Below are 12,000 nucleotides of genomic sequence, written 5' to 3'. Positions count from 1 at the left end.
AGTATCAAATGCTGCTAAAATGTCTAGGAGAATCTAGGGCTGCCATACGTCTGGGTTTTCTTGGACATGTCCGGGAATCAGACTGTCAGAATGGCATCTGGGTGAACATATAGCGACTAGGGTGATTTTTGTAATAAAAATGCTTTAAAAATTCCCCCAAATCCCAAATACTTTTTTTTGGGGTGGGACATGTTCCCAAAAAATCTCAACAACTTCATCCCCTCCCCAAAAGTCAACAGCTTTGTCTGGATTTTCACTTTTGGGATATGGCAACCCTAGGAGAATCAGCAGGTATGCATTCACCTATTTCTCGCAAAGGTTATCAGCCAGGGCAACCAAGGCAGATTTAGTTCCGAAACCAGGTTAAATATCAGATTGAAATGGGTTAAGCTAATCTGTGTTATTTGGGAATTCCTGGATTTGAGCCACCGCCAGAAGAACAGAGCATCTTTTGTCAATCCTTAATATAGTAACCTCCATACACCTGGTATTAGAGAAAGTATCATCTGGGTGAAAGGCTGTCCATGTGAAAGGCTGTGCGTTTAAAAGCTACTATTTCGTCCTTTGTCCTCCAGCCCTTTATTTCAGAAATTAAGCAGAATAGAAAAGCATCAACATTCTGTGCTGTTCTTGTGGGAAGGAGTGTGACGTATCTAGAGAAAAGAGCAGAAAAGTCAATTGAGACTCTTGACACATATTTTAATTAGGATGAGTAACGGAGCAAGGCTAACTAGCTTTCTTCGTTGCTCACATTTGGGAAGATGCACTGAGTTTTCTGTCTACTGTTGCCCTATTTAGAATACGCAATTACCTTGACACACAAATGAAATCGGAGACATATTCTGATCCAATGAAACAAAATGGAAACTCTTACTGGCTCCAAAAGTGTGTCATTGTTTCTTTTTGACTTGCAGAAAGACAAAAAGTATAAAATGCACAAAGAATTGATCAGGCATTAAGAATGTTAAAACACATTAATAATGCTAAGGACCAACAACCCAATTATAGCAAAAGAATAAGAGAAACACTAAAAAAACTCCAGCCTTCAGATTTGAAATTCCTAGTTACTTTGTGCTAGTAGAATTTAAGAACTTCACCTGCCTTTCAAAGGCAAGGAAATAACTAAATGATCAGGGTTCATGTGTGGAGGAAGTTTTGCACTATGTATGAAGGTGTCAAGAGCAAAACAGCCCTGCTGCTAGCAGAAACGTATCCAATCTAAGATGAAGTATCCAAAGCAGGGCACCCCCACTTTAGATGAATTTTAGATTGCTTATGTAAGTAGTTATTTACAGATGTTATCTGCACCCTCTCAAAAGGGTTGTTTTCTGCCTTAATAGGAAGTGGGTAGTTCCTTGGAGCTTTGTCGTGCTTAGATTCTAACCATAACCATATGAACCATATGAACGTAAACTTGGGGTTTGCCCCCGACTGTGCATTAATCAGGGACCCGCAGCCATCGTAACCCCCTGACTAGTGTATGATACCTGTTGCAATTGCACTTTATGTTTTTAAGTGTAAACATATCTTAAGCTTACACCTACAAATGCAGTATTTTAAGTGGCCTGGACACCTATGCATGCACACTTGAACTTAGTGGGACTTGCAAGTAAAAACATGCATAAGATACGCTTTGCTGTACAACTGAGATTTGTTGGGAGTGTGACATTTTTCAGAACTGGTCTTCAGAGTAAGTTGTTCATGACCACTAAGGAAATAATAGACAGAAATTTGGGGTGATGGCATTAAAGGTAAAATTTGACATGCAAAATATACCAGAAACAGTTTTGCCCAAATTCATTGTGTTTTCCTTAGGCACCATATGCCAGTGTTGCCTTACAAAAGTAGCTGCCCCACGTACCTGAACTATTAGTTATCTGAATGACTTGAATGTCCCTCAGGGAAGGGGAATAAATGAGGTTGTACCGTAATTAAAATTTGACTGGATCAGTCATGCTTGCAGGCTACATACGTGGCATATGTCAAAGTTAAACCATAATTGGGAAGGATTTACCGTCCTTAGATTATGCAGTCCCCAAATGCAGACAAAACCATCTGTAACTATTTCCCATGCAGATAATCATGCACAATGTTATGAATATTGAGTTGATGGTTCCTGATTCTATTGTATTTCCTCCCTAAACAAATTTTAAAGATTGTTTTTATGATTTATAAGATCTAGTTCAAGTAGAGTATCCACTTGGATGTATATGAACATTTGAATGTTTGTTGTTCATCCTGCTCTCCTGCTAAGCATATATTGACATCATCACTAGATATATATGAATTTGCGTTACTCCTGGCTAGAAACATCATTGTACATCTAATTGTGCATCTTTCACGCTGAGCGTATGAATCAAATCTGTCATTCATTTTGGCTGCTCTACTGCAGATGAATTTGGCTCCTGTGTGTAGTATATACATAGCAGTTTAGGGTGGTTTTGTTCCAGCTGTTATTTATGGTGAAGTTACAGCTTTAAGACATGTCTTTTCCAATGTCATGGAGGGGGGGGGGGAGATATCTGTGGTTTGCTAGGGTAAACCTAAGGGCTATAGTTAACTTACTGTTTTTAGTACAGTCACTTTCAAATTGCTTTGGAACAAAAAAACCCAAAAACTAAGAAGCAAACCAACCTTGAAAAAAATTGGATAGTTCTGGACAGACAACCTTTATTTGTGGTTGCCAGTTGATTGTTAGGTGTGCAGAGCACATAGCAGATACCCAGGGAAGAAGGGAAGCATCAGAATGAGTCAAAGAAAATCTTTGGGACTTGGCAACCCTTTATAACAGCACAAAACTATGGGTATTCTCTGCAGTGACTAGAGTCTTTGGATCTGGGGTGCAAGCTGAATTCCATGCCTTGTTCCTATGCTATTTCAACCTCTATCCCCATTTCCTGAAGCCGTTAGCACAGTCGTTGCCAGCCTGGTGCATCCCAGATAGTTAAGTATACAACTCCCATCTGCTGCAGCTGTGCTGGCTTTTGCTGATGGGAACTTTAGCCCAAAATACATAGACTGCACCAGACAGGCAAAGGCTGCCTCACCCTCTGTTGCTGGTAATGTTGGCCGAAATAAAATGACATTAGCATAGGCAGAAATGACTGGCAGAATCCGAGACCAGGGAGAAGAGTCGGTGGAAGAAGATTGGAAAAAGTTTAAAGACTATTTACAGAAATATTGTAAAATTTATGAATGTTAGAATGATGTTGGATAGAAACTAAGTGGTTTATAGCTGTAATGTTATAAGGGAATATGAGAAAATGAACTATTAATAGGTAAAAATCCAATGCTAAAATATTTTAAGATTGCAGATCAGGATAAACAAAGAGGGGAGGGATTTGCTGAACCAACAAACTGAACTGGAATACAGAAAAGGGAGGTGTGAGGAGGTCTGGGAAATAAACAAATGAAAGATAAGTTACTGAAAGATTGAATTGTTTTTAACTATTTTTATTTTGTATTTTTCTTTTTGTATTTTTCTTTTTTTCTTTTTCTATTTTGTAATACTTTGAAAACCTTAATAAATATTTTTTTAAAAACAAAAAAACAAAATGACATTAGCATATTGGCTTCATGCAGACCTGATCTCTAAAATATTCTGCGGCAGAGTGTATAGCGGCAGAGGAAGAATACTATTTCATGAAGAAGCTTAGGGTCCTACAGGTGATATGAAGCAACCAACACTGTATGTCAAATGGGAACCCAAAGTAATAAAAACCACATAGGGGCCCCGCCTTGAATGCCACCCCCTGGGTGTGGGGAACTCTCCTGTGTGCCAGTATTGTGGCTAGAATTCTCAGGCTACTGCTTTGGTAAGGGACCTGTATCTATTCAAAGGCCTTGTACTTTAATAAGCGCACAATGCACTGCACTCCTGCCACTCCTAAGCAGAGATTGAGAGAGGGAAGCCAGCAATGATTAGTTTGCCCCACACAGGTCTTATACATCTTTTAAGTTCCAGCCTGGAAGGCCTAATTGTGTTTCTGGAAAACTAAACCAGGAAGCACTTGGGATCTCTCCTCAGTGCACCAAATGCCCCGAGTTAATGCTTATATGATCAGATTTGTACTTTTATGTAACACTGTTCCTTTTCATTTTTACAATATCTGCAGGAACAAAGAAATGTGGAGCTCAAAGTTAACAATAAGTACTTGCACATAATAAAAGTTAAACAGCAGTGGTGTTAGACTAATTCCGTTTGAACTTCCAGGGATTGCTTTTTGTTGGGATTGGAATATATTTGTATAATCTCTAAGGATGCTTTCAGAGTGTATGGGCAATGATGGTTCTATCTCCAAGGCCAGCCATGCCATGATGCACTGTGAAGCAGTTCCTTCAAGTGGCAAATTTCATAGTCGGGGCCATTTCCTTACCTTCCACCCCCATCAGCCCGGACATCGAGGTCCAGCTCTGAGGGCCTTCTGGCGGTTCCCTCACTGCGAAAAGTGAAGTTACAGGGAACCAGGCAGAGGGCCTTCTTGGTAGTGGCACCTGCCCCGTGGAATGCCCTCCCATCAGATGTCAAGGAAATAAACAACTTTTAGAAGACATCTGAAGGCAGCCCTGTTTAGGGAAGTTTTTAATGTCTGATGTTTTATTGTATTTTTAATATTTTGTTGGAAGCCACCCAGAGTGACTGGGGAAACCCAGCCAGATGGATGGGGTATAAATAAATTATTATTATTATTATTATTATTATTATTATTATTATTATTATTATTATTTTATTCCAACTGCAATCTTGAATATTATTTTTTAAATAATAAATATTCCAGTTTACTTACATTTTTGCAGGAAACAGACTATAAAATATCTACATAATCATGACAGTAGTCTATGAAAGCACTGTTGTACCATTAAAAATAATAATTAGAAAACTGAAAAAGTTTACCAGTACTATACAAAATGGAGTGCATGAGCATGACTAAACAGGAAAACTGAATAGCCTCATCCTCTACCACAGTACTAGATGATAAAATCTGCTCACTAGTTGCTGTGATATTTATGAAAGCAATCCTGAATGCATGAGCTACATGCAGTAAATATTATTGTTGTCATGTTAGTGTTGTCATGGAAGTGTATCTAGCTCCTGTGGTTTGAACAGTGTATCTGATTTGAAATTTGATCATTATCATGTTCATTTCTTTGTTCTGTTTTCAGTGAACGTTCATGGGAATATCTTTCAGTCTCACCAGTTCTTTGAGCACAGGGCTTTTATTCCTGTGAATTTGAGCAGCTGTACGTGAACTAGGAAAATAATAAATAATGGCATGACAGAGACTCAAGGAAAAGAATGAGCCTTCAGTGATAATAGGCCCCATTCTGCTTTATTATTTTAAATACATTACCTGCATGCGCCGTTAGTGCACTAGAACCCATTCTTTAGGAAGATAGATTCCTGGGTAAGTTGTTGAATTTTGACATTTGCTGTGAGATCCATCAAATAAATTCATTATTTCATTTATGTTCCCATAAAATTGAGCTAGCTCATGGCAAACTAAAATATTACCCCTTCAACATGCTACACTTTAAAATAATGATTCCCCAAAGGTGGTAGATCATATTGCACCAGTGGGTTGTGGAAGGGGTGTGTGTGTGTGTGTGTGTGTGTGTGTGTGTGTGTGTGTGATGTGAGGAAGGGAGGGAGGGAGTGAACTAATCACAGTGAAGGAAGGGAGGAAGTATAGGGCAAAAAATTCAGCTAGAATTACCAAGTCTGACTTCAGAACATAAGGCAAATTTGGAACCCTTATATCCAGTGCAGAAATTCAGGCCACAATCTACAGAAATAGAAAACAAGTATTAAGTCAATTTCTAGAATATTGTTACTCAGTAGCTTCAAGTTGACCTTGCAGGGAAGTGAGATACAAATAGTCATTTCTTTTAGCATACTTATTTCACAAATGACTGTTACTCTGATATCTTGGTTTGCTCTACCTCTGCTGAGGTCAAGAGCACATTGCAAGTATTCTCCAATAATGCCAGTTTTCTCTCCTTCAAAATGAACTGTTACTTTTTGACACAAACAGATGGTTCCAACTGGTTAGCATCTGCAGAACTTAGTAACAGACTGACAAAATTGATAATGACCAGTTTCAGCAACAGATGGCTTATAGTCAGATTTCTGTGTAAACTGACAACGGTACATTTAAAACGAAGGCTCCAGTGAACCTGTACGTTATAGCTATGATTACAGCACCACTTATACCCTGAAAAATTAAGCCAAGCTTTAACATAAGCGTTATGTAATGTCTGAGACAAAAGGTTAAGAATGATTGATTTGGCAATTACCATTGCTTTACAACATCTGCAGCATTCTTGTATAAATATTCCCTGCATGAACCGTTACAAAGCTTATTTTAATACTTATCATGCAGACCGACAAGAGATGCATTTGCTTTGTGAGGTGTATTTGTTTCAAATTCAAGAACCTCATTTAGTAGAAAATTATCTGCAGTAAAAGACTGAAGTGCCAAGATACAAGAATCTGACCAAATTAGGATGGAAAAATAAAACACTGAAGCCACCTGTGGAGTAATTTTCATTCAAATATGAAATATGAGGAAGTTGTCTTTGTTACTGAAGCTCATTGACTTGGAGGTCCAATTTTCTATCCTCAGCCGCCATCTAATGTTGGTACTTTCCCCAAGAAGCTCTCTGTCTCAGTATCGCCCAGCAGCAGCTCATGAATTGCATGTCCTAAAGATAACCTATTACAGTTGCCTAGAATATGCCTCTCTGCTGCTCTCTAGAATGTCACCACCATACTTCCCTAAGCTTCCGGCTACAGTGCAGGTTCAATGTCTACATGAACAAAACAACAGGGAGTTTATTTTTCTTGAGATCCATAGTTGTAGGCCTGTGGCCAAATAGGGAAAAGAGAGAGCATGCCTCTCTTCCCTTGGCATGCTCTGTTGGAGATGTTGAAAGAAACCCTTCATTGCTGACCTACATACAGTGATACCTCGGGTTACATATGCTTCAGGTTACATACGCTTCAGATTACACACTCCGCTAACCTAGAAATAGTGCTTCAGGTTAAGAACTTTGCTTCAGGATAAGAACAGAAATCGGGCTTCGGCGGCACAGCGGCAGCAGGAAGCTCCATTAACTAAAGTGGTGCTTCAGGTTAAGAACAGTTTCAGGTTAAGAACGGAACGCATTAAGTACTTAACCCGAGGTACCACTGTATAAGAGAAAGAAGAAAGCAGAGAAGACCATTAGCAGAGGGAGCAGAGGGAGCAGAGTAGAAAGTCAATTGAAGTAAACAAACAAACATAGGAAGCTACTTTGTCAGGCTATGCCCCCCCCGGCTAACCCGATTGGTCAGCAGGGGACATGACGTGGCTGGGAGTCCCGATGATGAGGGCGGCATCACTCTGTCCCCTGCCAAGTCACAGTGAGGTCTTGGATGCCTGTCCACAACTCCACCCCCCCCATGGAAGGGGAGTGGTCTAAACAGACAAACATAGGAAGCTACCTTATACTTAGGCCATAGGATCATCTAGCTGAATATTGGCTACACTGACTGGTAGTAGCTCTCTAGGGTTGCGTGGCTATTCCCTCCCCCCCACAGGTGGAATAAATAAAGACAACGGACACAGCGATTTAGGTTTAATGGGCGAAATTGGCCACAACTTTATTGATTACAGGAAAGAAGGGTATTGGCTTTAGGCATTGGCCCCTAACCGACTATCCGGTCTAACCGGGAAGGGTTAAACACCAACAGGGGGAGCCACCCGAGATGCGTATCCCTAGGCACTCCCCGAGGGGTTACCGCTCGGGGGCGCGCTTTAGGCCCTAGCCGCCGTAGGTTTCGGACGAGGCGTCGCCCCTCGGAGTCCTTTAACGAACTACCCTTCAAGCATTGGGGGAGGTGATGGCGTTCCTCCCCCCCCAACCTCATCTGCATGACAATACCCCGGCCAATGCCTACCGCCAAAACCAAGGGAGTTGTGACGATTTGCTACGAGGTAGGCGAAAAAACCAAGTGGCTCACAAAACCAGCCAATTAGCCAAATGGAAAAACTCCTACCAGGTCCCTTGCGGCGACCAGCCGAAGCCCATAGCAAGAATTGAGGGACAATGGTTTCCAGCACAGCTGGAGTTTGAAGAAAGATCCATGTGCAGGTTTGTCTTCTTTGAGAGGATTCTATAAAATGTTTCAGTGCATGACCAGTCAGGGATTCTGAATGGCCAACTAAGGTGGAACCTGGTACCTATGAGATTCAGAGGGTACGTTATGGTTAAGGTATGCAGGGTTCAGGCATGCGGATGAAATATTTTTCAAAATTGCACTCTATCTGATTTTACCAAGTATTTGGTGAATCTGATATGAAGGAAAGCTGATCTGAATATTGCCAGGGGTTAGGGATCTCACAGTTGGATCTTGTGTACTTAGCAATGGATTGCCGGCATGGGTGTTGGTAATATAGGTAAAAAAGGTAAAGATAGAGGACCCCTGGATGGTTAAGTCTGGTCAAAGGCGACTATGGGGTTGCGGCACTCATCTTACTTTTCAGGCCGAGGGAGCAGGCGTTTGTCTGCAGACAGCTTTCTGGCTCATGTGGCTAGCATGACTAAACCTCTTCTTGCACAATGGTATAACATGATGGAAGCCAGAGGGCATAGAAATGGTGTTTACCTTCCCGCCGCAGCGTTAACTATTTATCTACTTGCACTGGTGTGCTTTCGAACTGCTAGGTTGGCAAGCTGAGACAGAGCAACGGGAGCTTACCCCGTCGCGGGGATTCGAACTGCCGACCTTCTGATCAGCAGCCCAGGAGGCTCAGTGGTTTAGACCACAGCGCCACCAGTGTCTCTGTTGGCAATATAATACAGTAGTACCTCGGGTTACATATGCTTCAGGTTACATATGCTTCAGGTTACAGGCTCTATTAACCCAGGAATAGTGCTTCAGGTTAAGCACTTTGCTTTAGGATGAGAACAGAAATCGTGCTCCGGCAGCGCAGCAGCAGCAGGAGGCCCCATTAGCTAAAGTGGTGCTTCAGATTAAGAACAGTTTCAGGTTAAGTACAGACCTCTGGAACGAATTAAGTACTTAGCCTGAGCTACCACTGTAGTTCCTTGCAGCAGGAGATGGCTTCTCTACACCATCCAGTGGAAACAGATTTTCTGACCATTGGGTGGGTACTGAGGATGGCTCTGTGCAAATAGAGCATGCCTTACCCATATCACCTTCAACACCTTGACGGGAACAAATTGACAGATCCTCAAGATCAAAGGGAGAGATGAGAATCATTTCTCTCCTCTGATGAAGACTCTTTGCTTTAAGTGGCACCTTTAAAAAGATTTTGGGTGAGGTGTTTGAATCATAGAGTTGTAGAGTTGGAAAGCAGGGATGTTCTCTACACAATAGGCAAATCGGCTTCTGATGGCATCAGAAAGGTAACCAGAGAATCAAAATCTGAGATTTTTGTTTTGTTTTTTGTTTTAAAGGAATTCTTAAAACAGAGTCTTACCTTCATTTTAGATGATTCCATCACTTTCTGGCTTAGTCCAGGTTATGCAGGACATAGTTAGTGCTGGGTAGAATTCTCTGTTAAAATCCTGGGAGGCGGGGGTGAGAGAGGGAGAGAAGAGAGAGAGAGAGAGAGGAGGAATTCACACTGTAATGGAGAGGAGGAGTGTTTTTATCTTGTGAATTGCCCTGTGATCTTCATATGACGGACAGTATACAACTTAAATAAAAAAAAATAGAATAGAATAATGTTGGGAGGACTAGGCTGAAGATTGGAGGAAGCATTTTATAGATGAATGTCAGAAACCTTTGGACCCAGTCTGCACCATAGATTGTAATTAATGTTCTCCCCTCCTACCATTTTGTATGACTTTCCACACATCACCAGTGACAATTTTTCTCTCTCAATTGCCTTCACGATTCACTACTGTTAGGAGAATATATTTTCAAGCTTTTTCTTAAACTCTTTGTTACTTTTCATTGAATTGCAATGATTTATGTGCAGTTTCCAAGGGATTAGTACATCTGATACCAACTTGAAATTGAAGCTGTAAAAATACAAAAGTGAGCTCCACTGTGGCTTGTTCTGTCTTACATCAACCTGCGCAAAATAATTGCCCACTTCAAGAAAGAGAAACATTTAAATTCCCAAGTTCCCTTAACCCATAAACTCATATAAATAGTATTTTTTAATGGGAGGTTCTGTGCACTTTGGCTTCAATGGTCTGTTTTGCAGGTAGGCAATGACTGCTGCTCTGTTGCATGTCATAACTCTTGAAAATCATTCTTTTCGGTTGTCATTTTTGCTAAACTATCATTTAAAGTACATGAGATTCCAACACAGGGGGAAAATTGCATAGTCAAAATGTATCAAAATTCTAAGCATAGTTAATTTCCATAAAATATTCAATTCAGTTTACTCTGGATTACTTTCCAACACAAATCACTTTTTCATGAATGTGCAGTGCTTTTATAATGACACAAAGGCTATTATGGTTTCAGCTTCTGAGAGTGATCAATTTGTAGAATAAAAAAGTGTTCTGTGTCCTAATCCTCATGGCAAAGGCAGGTGGCTTATTCCTTTGCTAGCTTCCAGAAAAATGAATACCCCTCCTCGTTTTTTATTCATCCAGATTCTCCTTTTATAAGGATGCTGGTGTACTAGGATTAGATTTTGCACCCTAAGTGTCAGGCCTACAGATTTACTATTTGCAATGGAGAAAGCCAATTATTTACTATCCTCTAATCAAGAGAGGGAACCAAGGTGACAGAATTGGGTTCTTGAGCTTCTGCATTGTGCATAGCTGCTTTTAATAGATGGTCTCTTTTGCAACAGAGTTTAATTAGTCTTAAATTAGTGCAACAGGATATGGAGGGTTATGAACAGAAGTTCCTTCACTCACCAGATTTTTCCACAGCTCTCCTTTTGAAAGCTACTCTTCCCAGAATCCCTGGAGTGCTCTTTACCCCTGGTTAAAAACAAAAACTAAAGTTCCCAAACAATTTTAAGAAAAGAAAAGAAAGGAAAAAACCTAGTTTGTTAGGCCAGCTTTTTTTAAAAAAAAGGAAGTGTAGAATGGGGGACACACCTTTGGTTGTGAATGTGAAAGTTGTGTGGATGAATATCCTTCTGTATTTCAGCATATAATACTAATTTAAAGCTTAACAGTTTCTGAGCCGCATAGTTGGATTTATTCAAAGGTCACGGTAGTAAAATTCAGTGCTTGTCAAAAGTGGGAATAGATGGTACCAGATTTGAGATTGCTGCCTGCCTGGTTGTATGCTATCAAAATAGTTTTCAGTTTCTCCTCTCATTGACTCTTTCTTGGCAAACTTAGGTTCAATGTTATTGGGACATTGGAATATTCACTTACATGTCAATTAATTAGCAAATGAGTAGTGAGGAAGCAAGCCTTGAAATAGTCATAATAGTGGTTGCCTGTTAATATGTGTGATGTATATGTTAAATAACATATACTTCAATTATATATGATGTCAGGGGTGGAGGAAAGGGTGTGTGGTGGGTGTGGGCTGCCCCGGGTGTCACCACTGAGGGGTGTGTGTGTGTGTGTGTGTGTGTGTGTGTGTGTGACAAAATTCTGGGCGGCACTCACTGCTGGGCCTGCAGTGCGCCCGAGCCACACATGTCTCCTGGTAGAGTTGCGGTGGCTTGGGCCCGCGTAGGCTCTGGGCTGCCCCAACGGTCCATTTGCTGCCCCCCACAGCTATAGGATGACTGAGTGGGAGGAGGCAGGCAGACTCTGGAAGCCCCGTGGTGCGCCCTGCCCCTATGGGTGGCTCACCCCGCCCTCACCCTGCCCCTGGGCGCGCTGCCCCAGGCGCCCAAGCGACTTCCTCCACTGCTGTATGATGTCATTTTTAGTTATGGTAGTCTGGTTTAAGGAGGTCATTACAGCAGATAGACCAAGACATTGGTAGAGTCTGGAGAACATTTCAGTGACATTACATAATGTAGCCAAAAGGTGTAACCATAATGTAGCACACACAATCTAATG

At 41.1% G+C, this 12,000-nt stretch overlaps 1 long non-coding RNA gene across 1 annotated transcript; it reads right to left on the bottom strand.

The window, feature by feature from the left end:
• Positions 1-562: 562 nt before the first annotated feature.
• Positions 563-10,968, bottom strand: LOC310699776. Its single transcript, XR_014522242.1, has 4 exons — positions 10,888-10,968; positions 9,486-9,573; positions 5,715-5,783; positions 563-653 (listed from the first exon to the last, which is right to left on the bottom strand). It is a non-coding gene; the product is annotated as an uncharacterized lncRNA (long non-coding RNA).
• Positions 10,969-12,000: the final 1,032 nt, after the last annotated feature.

This window comes from Podarcis liolepis (genome assembly GCF_965112155.1).
Source record: "Podarcis liolepis genome assembly, chromosome: 2".
Taxonomy (NCBI): Eukaryota; Metazoa; Chordata; class Lepidosauria; order Squamata; family Lacertidae; genus Podarcis; species Podarcis liolepis.
Note: the sequence above shows the minus strand (reverse complement) of the source record. Positions and strands in the feature narration are given on the sequence as shown.